Source organism: Apium graveolens, chromosome 1, assembly GCF_009905375.1.
Source record: "Apium graveolens cultivar Ventura chromosome 1, ASM990537v1, whole genome shotgun sequence".
Taxonomy (NCBI): Eukaryota; Viridiplantae; Streptophyta; class Magnoliopsida; order Apiales; family Apiaceae; genus Apium; species Apium graveolens.
This window is the reverse complement of record NC_133647.1, coordinates 68,862,418-68,874,041: the sequence shown is the minus strand read 5'-3', so window position 1 is coordinate 68,874,041 and position 11,624 is coordinate 68,862,418.

Genomic DNA, 11,624 nt, shown 5'->3' with positions numbered 1-11,624 from the left:
AAACAGGTCAAAACTGGATATCAATAACTAGCATGCTTTATAAAACATCTCATTAGTGGTGCTGTGTGAATACCAGAGTTCAATTTTATCATGCTACTTTCATTTCCAAATCTTCCATTCCATTACAGGAACCATAAAACCATTTGTCCCATTACGGGGACCCAAAATCATTTGTTCCGTTACGGGAATGTCAAAAATCACTTGTTCCTTTATGGGAACCTCAAAAATCTCGCTCAGATATGAATGTATTGGATGATCCCTGGTGAAACAGCTGATCAGGCTATCTCCATAGGATGGCTCCATCTGCTATCCCATGAAATTTGCTCTGGAACTCAGAGAATAGCTAGGTCCCTGTCATGCTGGACTAGTGGTTTAAATAGGGTGCGCAACCACTTCGCCTCTTACGCTATCTTCCTGGCCGTTATGGGCCCTTGCGCATGCTCATCCAATTATCTGATTAACTTTATCCAGTTTTCCAAACCACTTACCTATCTCTTTCAAAACATTTCTATAACAACACACTTTCCAAAACATTTTCATTTTCTTCAAAACTTAGAGATAGGTATTTATTTTCAGAAGTTACTTTTCCCCAAAAACATCAATTAACAAATCAATTTGAAACACAGGGGATACGTAAATTAAAACATTTTGTTCCAGTACATAAATTAAATAAACAATTATTCATTTATTACTGAACCATAAAGATATGGTCAGGGGTACTTGCCTTGCAGAGCTTTACAACTATTACTAAATGACTTTGAGCAGACTCGGACGCCCAGGCTTTATCGTCTAACCACTAGATCACCCTGGATTCGACTTCAACACTCAGGTCCTTCGATTGGAACTTTACTGAGCTCATCGACTGTCCACTAGGCTATCTTTAGTCCAATAACAACTCGCGGGCCTTCCAACTAGTACCTATAGAGTCGAAATACCCTGATTTAGACATTCGATTATGCTTGATATATCCTCATTAACAATCTACCCTTACGTTAACAAAACCTGACTCGTAACATACCCATTATTGTAATACATGTAACTGCTAGGGTTCACGTTCTCAAAAATCGGTTCGGTGTTTGTTTTCAGAAAATACATATACTCGCCATTTTATAAAATTAGGGTTATTGGTTTTGGCAAAATATTTCACCACAACATACAATCAAGTTCCACATAAAATATATATATATATATATATATATATATATTTATTTATATATATTCGCTCGACGTCCCGATAATAACCCAGATATTTATGAAAAATAAAACTGCAATAAAATCACTTCTAAAAGCGAAACAAAATAATACATCCCAATAATTAACTACGCGATTCAATCCCATACACCAGTAATCACATATAAATCATAACAAGCAATAGCCCACTGACAGAACCCATACACATATTTTATTAATTTTATTATTTAATAATTATACATTTAATAATGTGAAAATATACGAGTCGTTATAAGATGCCTTGTAATTTTGTATAAGTGAAAGAGTGTTAACTGCTAAAGAATTCATCATCCACGGATAAACTTAAAGCTTCAACAAAAGACTCAAGACACTTTCAATGGATAATCCACTTGAGACTCAACGGATGACTCAAGAAGTAGTATCACGGATAATGCTGGAGTCTCAAAGAATAACATATTCAAATAGCAGTTGAAAGTGACTAGACAGTCACATGGGTTGATTGTATACAAAAGGAATGTGGCAGCCTGTTTGGAGGTTTTAGAGAATAAAGAAACATTTCTATTTCCGTGCTTTACGGAAAATATTCAAAGATGCTGGATAGAGAAATGAAGCAACATGTGAATAGACCTAGATTCTTATTTTTACTGTATATCTTATTCATGTGTAACTTGGTAGTATATAAACCAAGTGTAGCAATTGTTTATTTTAATTTATCAAGTTAAATATGAGTTAAACAGAGAAATAGATAAAGCTACATCTATTAGGAATTCTCTCTGCTCATCTTTGTAAAAACACTTGTAAGAAGCTATGTGCATTCTTGCATCACAGAGTTCTCGAATCTATATATATCTCTGGTGGAAAGTTCAATCCACTCGAAAGTTTTTAAACCATCTTGTTTAATTACTTTGTGTTTGAATACTTATAATCTTTTAATCCGCACTACTACATATTCATTCACAGCTATATATATTTATATTCAAAAAATATTTTAAAATTTCTAAAAATACAAAAATTCCATTCAATCCCCTTTTGTAATTCTAATGTTAGATTGTTAGAGAATAACAATTGGTATCAGAGCAATCTCTTGACACACTAAGAGTTTAAAGATCAAAACAAATTAACAAAATGAGTAGAAAGATTGTTGGAGTGAAGATCCCACTTCTGGATAAAGAAAATTATCATCACTGGAAAGTGAAGATGCACTTTCATCTACTCTCTCAAGATGAAAGATATGTTGACTGTATAGAGAAAGGTCCTCATATTCGTCGTAGAGCTGCAAAAGATATTGAAGAAGCTGTTGGAAATGAGGAAATAGTTCTAAAGCCAAGGTCAGAATGAACAAATGAAGATATTGAGTAAGTTCATAAAGACAAAAAGGCCATGAATATTCTGTTCAATTTTCTTGATGGAGATATGTTCGACAATGATATCAACTGCAACACTGCCAAGGAAATTTGGGACCAAATCCAAGTACTATGTAAGGGAATTGAGCAAGTCAGAGAAAACAAGATGCAACTCCTCAAAGAATAATATGAACATTTTCATTTTGAAGATGGTGAGTCACCGAGTGACATTTTCAGTAGATTTCAAAAATGTTGAATGGTTTAAAGTTGTATGGCGGATCTACCAAACTAAAGATTCTAATCTAAAATTCCCGAGATCTCTTCCAAAAGAATGAAATCTAGTGACAGTCTCTCTTAGAAATTCTCAAGAGTATAAAGAATTTACTCTAGAGACTATATGGTATCTTAAAAACCTATGAGATCGAAATGGAGCATGATGAGCTATTGGACAAAGGAAGGAAGAAAGGTGGATTTGTTGCACTAGTAGCTGAACAAGAGAGAGGAATAGAGTTGAAGGTTGAAGCTGTGGAATCTGCACCAAACTCAAGGGTTTATAAAGGCAAAGGAAAATGGATAATGGCTGAGAATGAAGATTATCCTAGTCAGGATGAAATGGAGGACATAGATGAACATCTGGCTTTCCTATCAAGAAGATTTTCCAAGCTCAAATTAAAAAAAAATTGGAGCAACAAAGCCAAACAGAAATATGGTGGACAAATCAAAATTCAAATGTTTCAAGTGTGGCTTGAGTGGTCACTTTGCCAATGAGTGCAGAAACCCTAATTCTGAGAAAAGGAGATTTGAGCCAGTGGATTATAAAAATAAATATATTGAATTGCTCAAATAAAAGGAAAAGGCTTTCTTGACCCAAGAAAAGGATTGGGCAGCTGATGGGGAAGATGAAGGTGAAGAATCAAGCTATGTCAACCTAGCCCTAATGGATAAATCAGATGAAGCAAAAGTCAGTTCCTCAAGCAATCAGGTAATCACTAAAAACCTAACACACCTTTCTAAAGAAGAGTGTAATGATGCCATAAATGACATGCCTACAGAATTATATCACTTGCATGTTACACTTAAATCACTAGCTAAAGAAAAAAAATAGAATTAAAGAGAATAATCTATTTTTAAGTGAGAGAAATGCTATGTTAGAAACTCAATTCATTGAGTTTGAGAAACTGAAAATAGAGTGCAAGATTGTAAAGGATGAACTGACTGAATCTTGGAAGAAAGAGGAAATTTTAAGAAACCAGCTTGAACGTGAGAAAGAGGTGATCAAGGCTTGGAAATCATCAAGGAATGTAAGTGCCCAAATTACTGAAGTTCAAGGAATTGAGTCTTTCTATAAAGAATCCAGGAAAAAGGACAAGAAGAAACTGGACCCTGCATTGATTAATGGCTTATCAATGAATATGAAGTCGACGGATTATGAAAATTATTTGCCGAAAGGTGAAAGTAAATATCCGTTGAAAAATGAAGATTCACATCGTCGATAGAAAAGAAGCCAATTAGCAAAGCCAAGCTAGCTGAGCTGAATGAGAAATATGGACCAGTTTCTAAGAACCTTTTTACAGAAGAATCAAGTCGAATCAAGGAAACAAAGAAGATAAATGTGGGGCATCTGCCAATGAAGCAGTCAGTGGCATATTGGAGATAATTGAGGTCAAGGCAAATTCTAAAAGGAAAAACAAAAGGAATGGGAAAGTAGGAATTAACAAACATAAAAACTACACACCTGATAGATATGCACCTAGAAAAACTTGTGTGAAGTGCGGTAGTGTTAATAACTTATCTGTTAATTGCAAATCTGTTATGCCTACACCCATGTCGGCACCTCCCTCTTTTCCCAATATGCCCACATTAACAATGAATGCCATGCATATTATGCCTGCACAGAATTTAAATAAATAATTTGCTAATATGCCATTTGCACAAAATCCTTATTATACTGCATTCAATATGCAACGAATGTCATTTAGCATGCCTTACTGGAATAACATGTTTGCACAATCTATGCCATATCATGTTAATCAAAATGTGCATGATAATTCTATAATTGATCATGGGATTCACAGTCAATCCTCTAGGACTAAGGTTGATCCTCAATCACCTAAGTCTGATGGTGAAAAGCCTAAGAAATCTAAGAAATCTAAGAAAAAATCTAACAAGGAAGGACCCAAGGAAACTTGGGTACCAAAATCAATTTGATTTGATTTTGATGTGTGCAGGGAAACAAAAAGAATCTATGGTATCTAGACATTGGATGCTCAAGGCACATGACTGGAGACTCTACCCTGCTCGCTGAGTGCAAGGAGAGAGTTGGCTCAAGTATTACTTTTGGGGATGACAACAAAGGGTATACTGTGGGATATGGCTTGATTTAAAAACACAATGTCATCACTGAAGAAGTTGCTTTAGTGGATGGACTCAAACATAATCTTTTGAGTGTCATTCAACTATGTGACAAAGGCAACTCTATTACTTTCAATACTGAAGCATGTGTTGTTACCTGCGAGAAAAACAACCAAGTGGTTCTCACTAGAGTGAGAAAAGGAAATATGTACCTAGATGACTATAACTCATCTAATGCAGATTCTATTACTTGTCTTTTCAGCAAAGCAAGTTAAGATGAAAGTTGGTAGTGGCACAAGAAGCTGTCTCAACTGAACTTTAAGACTATGAATGAATTAGTCAGGAAAGACCTAGTAAGAAGCATTCCTCAAGTTAGTTCTCAAACGATGGATTGTGTGATGCTTGTCAAAAAGGGAAACGAATTAAAGCATCATTCAAAAGAAAGCTTGAATCAACAATTGAAGAACCACTACAAGTGTTGCACATGGATTTGTTTGGACCAGTCAATATGCTGTCAATTTCAAAGAAGAGATATTACCTAGTGATTGTGGATGACTTCTCAAAGTTCTCTTGGACTCATTTTTTTAATCTAAAGATGAAGCTAGTGAAATCATTATCAATCATATAAGGGAAGTCAACAATCATCTCGATCTCAAGGTTAGAAGAATTAGGAGTGATAGTGGAACCGAGTTCAGGAATTCTGCAATAAGGTCGTTCTGTGAAGAAAATGGGATCATGAATGAGTTTTCGGCAACAAGGACTTCACAACAAAATGGAGTAGTGGAAAGGAAGAACAGATCCCTGATTGAAGCTGCAAGAACCATATTTGAGGAATCGAAGTTACCAACATATTTTTGGGATGAAGCTCTCAATACTGCATGTTACACTTTGAACATTTCTTTAGTCAATCAACCAAAATGCATGACTCCTTATCAATTATTCAAGCATAGGAATCCAACTCTAAACTATCCACATGTCTTTGGCTGTAAATGCTATATTTTAAGGAATCAAACTGAGCAACATGGAAAGTTGGATGTCGAAGAAGATGAAGTTATCTTTGTTGGATATGCGGTTGGAAAAGCATATAGAGTCTATAATATAAGAACCAACATTATTATGGAATCTATACATGTTGTGTTTGATGATAAGAAGATTGAAGGCCTACGGGATAAAGGTTTCCATAAAAGCCACAAATTTGACAATGTTGAGATGAACTGTGATGACAGTGATGATGAAAGTGTTCAAGAAATAATTTCTAATGAATATGAAGAAAGATCAACAAATGAAGCACAAAATACTACATCCATCGAAAGATATGGTACATCATCTATTGACAGAAAATCTGTATCATCCGTCAAAAGACAAAATTCAGCATTCGTCGAACCTCAATAGAAGCTTAAAGTCATTCTAGATCACAAACGGAAAGAACTCCAACCTCAAATCAAAGATCCATAAACTCAGGAGAGTTTCTTCAAATAAAAACTCAGTCACTCATCAAGACAACTATAAGGTCTCTTTATCGAGTTCTAATCTACCACAACAAAGGAAATGGACTAGAGATCACCCATTTGAATTAATCATTAGCTATGCATCTTCAAGAGTGCAAATATGAAAAGTAACTCAATATGAATGTCTATTCAGCAGCTTTTTGTCTCAGGAAGATCCAAAGAAGGTAGAAGAAGCTTTGTTGGATCCTGATTAGGTTTTAGCTATACAGGAAGAGCTAAACCAATTTGAAAGGAATAAAGTATTGAAGCTGGTACCTAAACTTAAAGGCAACAATTCTGTTAACACCGAATGGGTATTCAGAAACAAGATGAATGAAAATGGCATAGTCATAAGGAATAAAACTAGATTGGTTGCTAAGGGCTATTATCAACAAGAAGGAATAGATTTTGATGAGACTTTTGCTCTTGTTGCAAGACTTAAAGCCATCAGAATTTCTCTAGCCTATGCAGCCCATGCCAATTTCAAAGTCTATCAAATGGATGTCAAAATTGCATTTCTAAATGGAGATTTGGAGAAGGAAGTCTGTGTTAGTCAGCCTCCAGGTTTTGAAGACCCCAATTTTCCTTATTATGTCTACTATCTTTTGAAAGCACTTTATGGATTGAAGTAAGCAGCTAGAGCCTGGTATGATACTTTGTCAAAGTTCCCTTTAGAAAATCATTTGACAAGAGGTATTGTTGAAAAAACTCTTTTCTTTAGAAATGTTAATTGTGCTAGTATACTTGTTCAGATTTATGTAGATGATACTATATTTGACTCTACAGATGAGAAACTTTGCAAAAAGTTTTCCAAATTGATGCAAAGTAAATATGAAATGAGGATGATGGGAGAACTAACTTACTTTTTTGGTTTACAAGTTAAACAAGTTAGTGATAGAATATTCATTAGTCAAACCAAATATATTCATGATCTTTTAAAAAAGTTTAATTTAATGGATTACATATCTGCAAAAACTCCCATGGCAACTACCACTAAACTTGAATTGAACACTACTGAAAAGTCTGTGGACATTTCAAGCTATAGAGGCATGGTTGGCTCACTTTAATATTTTATAGCCATTAGGCCAGATATAATGTTTTCTACTTGTCTTTGTGCTGAATTTCAGGCTGATCCTAGAGAATCTCAATTAGTAGTTATTAAGAGAATTTCAGATATCTCAAGGGTACACCAAAACTTGGCATTTGGTACCCTAGAGATTCTGGCTTTGATCTATTATTTAGATGCAGATTATGCAGGGTGCAAAATAAATAGGAAAAGCACAACTAACACATGTCAGTTTCTAAGAAACAAGCTTGTGTCCTGGTTTAGTAAGAAACAGAACTCAGTCTCTACTTCCACAGCTGAGGCTGAATATATTGTTGCTGGAAGCTATTGTGCATAGATCTTATGGATGAAGAATTAACTATTGGATTATGGTCTACATGTGGACAAGATTCCAATTTTCTATGACAACACAAGTGCCATTATCATCACTGAAAATCCTATGTAGCATTCAAGGACAAAACACATAGACATCAAGTACCGCTTCATTAGAGAACATGTTATGAATGGTACAGTGGAACTACATTTTGTTCCAAGTGAGCAGCAACTTGTAGTCATCTTTACCAAGCCACTAGATGAATCAACTTTTACTAGGTTTGTAAGTGAGTTAGGTATGCGTAATTATTCTTAATTCTTTTTAATGTCTTTGTAATTTGTGTTGCAGCCAAAAATATATTTGATTTTATTAAAGTTACAAATCAGGATTTGCAAGTTGTCAGATCCTGACACTAAAAATCATGATTTGCTAAAGGTAAATACTGATAGAATTCAACAGATAAGAATTATCCATTAAAAGTCAAAATATTATTAGGTACTTTATCCCTCGATGGATAAAGGCACATCATGTATCCGTTCAGTTGATTCAAATATAACCGTTAATTTTAAACCCTAGCCATCAACTTTACTTATAGTGTGTATTTTTGGAATTTCTACAGACTGCTTTATTTTTAAACGGTTATTTTTGGCAAATATCACTAGATACTTTATTTTATTTTTAATTATTTGTTTATCTTTTCCAGAGATAGTATAAAAGCCCAATTCATTATTTCACTTTTATCTTTTTCTAAATTAATTAAAAACTTTTACTTTCTTTATCTTCAAAACCCATTTTTCTCTTTGTAACTGTATACTTAGCAACAATGGAACCAGTAGTCAAAATAATGTCTCAGTCTGGGTTCATACATGAGAAAAACAACTTCATCGCACTTGTGGAGAAAAGTGTTGGTTCTGAAGACTTTCACAAGATGATGGACTTCATTAGCATCTGCAAATTGAAATACTCTATGTTTGAGTCTCCGGTGATCTTCTATGAAGTTGTGGAGGAAGTGTGGTCATCTGTTGTTTTCAATTCCTCAGACATGACATCTCAAAGGTACCAACTATTATGTTAACTCGGATGTTATTCAATCTTGCTTTAAAATACCTAAAAATAACACAACTGTTGCACACACTAACACTGATGTGCCCAACTTCCTCAACTCTATGGGCTATTCTCTTGAAACTACCAGTTTACGTAATATTAGGAGAAATGGTCTTAAGAAAGAGTGGAGTTTTATGTGGGATCCTTTTATCAAAGTGTTCTCAAGAAAAATTAGTAATTTTGATGCTATTACTTCTTCTCTGCTTAACATGCTTTACATGCTCCTGACTGATAAGTATTTTAATTTCAGTAATTATGTCATGCTAGAGTTAAGGTATAAATTAGGGGATATTAAGAATAGGCCCAAAAATGTATATTTTGCTAGATTTCTTGATGATGTTAGCTAACTTTATTTCTAAGGATCTTATAATTGAGAACCCAAATAACAAACTTGCTTGTTGGGTTTAAGAAAAGAGAGTTCTTGCAGATTTTAGTAGGAACAACCTCAACAATGAAGTCCCTCTCAACTAGCTTCCAAATTTTGAGGCACAACAGGTAACTGAGGTAACTATTTCTGCTGCAATCTCTTCTTTACAAATCACCTCTTCAACTTTAACTGTGGCAATGACATCTGAGACAGTGACCAAACAGATGCCTACCCAAGCCACATAACCTAAATCAAAATCCAAGTCTAAAAAGTCAACCTCTATGTCTCTCAAAAGGCATCAGTTGTAAAAACTACCACTTCACTTGAGGGGAGTGCTCAGGGCAGTAAGGTGGGTGAGGGAAGGGGTGCACATTAAAAAAACCCCAAGGATAAGGATGGTGAGGTATGTGTGACCAAACCAGCTACAGCACAGTCTCCCAATAGATTGTGGTGCTTAATAAGAAAATTAGATCATTATTGGTTGCATCCTCCCAAAAGGATGTAACTATTGAAATAAGCTCTCAACCAAGAGCACATGCCAAAAGGGGAAGGGACACAGACCAAACTCAAACTTATATCAGAAAGAAGAAATCAAAACCAATGGGGGAGTCATAGGGTGCACACACAGTGCCAACTACAGTCAAAGACTCAGCTACTACACCATCTCAAATTTAGATTGATGTGTCTCCAAAAAATATGGAGTCACGGCCAAAATATCTCATCATCAATAAACCACACACACACATAATTCTCCCACAAACTCATTGGATGTGGACATAAAAAACACATCAATTCCTGATTCTCCATCTTTACAATTCTTGGAGAATCTAAAATCTACAGCTAGTAAGCATCATCTTATTGATGATTTGTTGGCTCACTTGTCCTTTCTTTCTGAAACTAATGATGAGTCTGTGCATAATAATCTAGAATCAATCTACATAGACTCAACCATAGTTTCAACTCCTAACCCTTTTTTTTCTACCTCTTCGACGGATATTCTTCATCCGTTGATCAGTAATTGTCCCGTAATGGATAAGGTTAACACCATTTATCTGTTGATAATCACAACTGCTACTTTGATGGATATCACTTATCCATTAACAGTCTCTACATAACTTAATATTTCCAAAACTGTGACAAGTGTAGATAACTTAGTAGTTGTACAATCACTCCTAGGTTTGAGGGAAGGGAGTGACTTGAGTGAGAGGCTAAGTTGCTCTCAGAAAAAAGGAGAGGAAATGAATGAACTTCCACATGCTAATTCTTCCAGCATGGTAAAAGTGAGTGAGAAGAGTCCCACCTTAGATGGTGAAGGTGAGGGTGTGAGGGTGGGGAGCCAAGGGGAGCCATCAATGCAAAAAGCGAGAGACAATGAGAGAAAAGAAGGTACAGAAGGAATAAAGTTGGAAACCGTTGCATGTGAGTTAATTAATGTCAATGAGGCAGAAAGGAAAAGACTATATTAGCAAAAATATAGAGATGTTATATATTCTATTTCCCTAGATGCTGACACATTTACTCATCCTGCTACAGCCTACCAAACATTGGTTATTTATGGCAATGAGGAAGCACAGAGGATTCTCAATCTGGTACATACTACAGCTTGAATGCTAAGAGCAAAGGATGCAATCAACTCTCTTCCACCTATAGCTGGTTATAATTTTAAGTATGATATCGATGACTCTTTTGGTGATTAGTCAATTGGAGAGGATATAGATGATGCTGGCATGAACTTAGGGGGAGCTGCAGGACCTAGTTTTTCTGAACACATTCCAGCCTGGATGCTAATAAAAGAGTATAGTTATCATCATTTCAACTCCACAATGTTCAAGCTAATTTCTCAGATTCAATCAGCCATTCAAGCCATCACTAATGCCATATTGAATCTCAACAGCTGCACTCAATTCAGACTTTTAAACAGAATCAAGATATAGATGAGCTCAAAGACGCCATTGATACTGTCAAGAAAGACCTCAATGAAAAATTAGAGATCAATCTTCCTGAGTCAACAATGAAGGATATTCACTAGAAACTCAGAAATGAAAGTAATCTGAATAGGAAGGTTGAGGCCTTGGGTTCCAGAATGACAATTGTTGAGAACTCAATGGCCAAGATACTTTCAAATCAAGAAGCTCAATCTCAATTACTTCAACAGTTGGTGGTTTCTCAAATTTCCAACCCTGTTTCACTTGATGATAACAAAAGGGGGAGAAGGATGTGCATATTCAAGTCAGCAAGGTGATAGTACCAGCTACTACTATCTCTAAGCCACCAGCTTTGGACATCATTAATCTAATCAATCTTGCAGCAGCTGAGCTCAAAATAAAAGATCAAAGTAAGAAGATTGATGACTGTTATTCCCTAACAATACAACAAGAATTACAAAAGGGGGGTTGAATGT